The sequence below is a fragment of the Buceros rhinoceros genome, unplaced genomic scaffold, assembly GCF_000710305.1.
Source record: "Buceros rhinoceros silvestris isolate BGI_N320 unplaced genomic scaffold, ASM71030v1 scaffold14216, whole genome shotgun sequence".
NCBI lineage: Eukaryota > Metazoa > Chordata > Aves > Bucerotiformes > Bucerotidae > Buceros > Buceros rhinoceros.
In genome coordinates this window covers 1-1,790 of record NW_010419424.1, presented here as the reverse complement: position 1 = coordinate 1,790, position 1,790 = coordinate 1, and positions in this window count along the sequence as shown.

Sequence of the window (1,790 nt, the reverse complement as noted above, 5' to 3'; positions counted from 1 at the left end):
ATCCCCCTGCCAGCACATCCACCCCCAGCTGAAAGCCCCCCACCCCGTGCCAAAGGACAACTGCGCGTGGCTGTGGGGGAATGGCCAGGAGCAGCACGAGGGCTGCAGATGGCTGAGCTGAGCGCTCATCCCATTCCGTTCTGTCCCCTCCCATCCTGTCTCCCCATCCATTCTATCCCCTCCTGCCCCATCCCATCCCAAACTGTCCTTCTGGTTCCCCCCATTCCACCGTGTCCATCCCACCCTGCATCCTCACCCTGTTCAGGTGTCAGCGGGCTGGACCAGGTGTAGGTGGTGGGGCAGGCAGACAGCACTGTGCCGAGGGCAGCCCAGCCACGCGGAGCCTGCCTCTGCACAGCCCACCACACTCTGGCGCCGTGGGGTCCTCCTGCTCACCCATTCCATGCCTTCCATGTCCCAGCTGTGGACATGGTGGCCCAGGGCCTGTGGCAGGTCCCAGTGGGGCCACCATGTGCGGTGGAAGGCCGTTAGCTCTGCTGCTGGAGCTTGGGGGCGCAGGCAGCCAGGAGCACGGCCAGGCAGGGCAGCTCTGGTGTCTAATGGTTTGCAAGAACGACAGGTTGGTGTCAGGGAATCCCTGCTGCCTTGGGGCAGGAGATGTCAGGAAACGGGTTCCCCCTGTTGGAGCTGCTCCTTCTGCATTGCACTAGCGCAGCGAGTGCAGGAGCCACCACGTCCCCAGAAGAGAAGAGAAATAGTGAGTCCTTGCCTAGCAGTTTCGCTTCCTTCTCTCTGCTTTTCAGAAAGAGCCCTTGTCCTGCTCGGGCTCTGGATGGCACTGCCCCAGAAAAAGTGGAGGCTTGGAGAAATCCTCCTTCTCTTCCCCACGGCTTTCCCTGCGTCTTGGGCTGTCGCCTCCTGTGCCCGGCAGAGGTGTCTTCCCACACACTTGCCACTGCTCTTTGCACTTGAACATGAACTTTAGGCGGCTTTAACAGCTGGGATGTTTCCTTACAGTCAGCATCCAGAGACAAGACAACAAAGACCACGAGAACATTTCTGCATGTCAGAGGTGCCCCGCTGGCAAGATTACCAGACAGGGCACTGGGATGCAGCTCCTGCTCCTCCCTGACTCAGACCCACTCCTGGATGCAGCTGGCCCCAGTGCGGTCCCCTCGTGGCCTACAGCCGCTGTGCACAGCGGTACGGACTCCTCCAGGACATTCAGATAACACCCGACACCAGATATGGATCTAGTGATAGTTATAGCTCAGACGAAGAATGAGACCACCGGACCTCTGCCCAGTTTCACACTCCTGCAGGACATTCAGATAACACCCAACAGCAGATACGGATCTAGTGATAGTTATAGCTCCGATTGTCACCTTGCCCAGCGATGAATTTTATCGACAAAGAGCTCACAGGCATCCAGCTGCAGACACACACATGTCTTACGTGACTTGGACTTTGTGCTGCAACTGTCCTCCCTACAATCCCTCCCCGTGGCTACAGTCATACCCACGCGCTTAAATTTCGATTGCAAATTAAGGTATCAGTTCCTGGGACATGGATTGGATTCTCCTCCTCCACTTCCCGAGGGGTGTAAGCAGTGAGCTGCTTCGTGGGTACATGAACAGCTTTCGTCACGGCTGCCTGTACACAGGGCTCTACTATCCTTGGAACAACTGCAACTACTACAAACATCACTGTCGTTATTGTGAAGCTACTGACTTCTTACCAAACGCTTTACAATCACAGCCATGACATAGCACCTAGAGTTAAAACTTCATTTGTTAACCATTATCTCTATCAAACCAAACATACAAGAA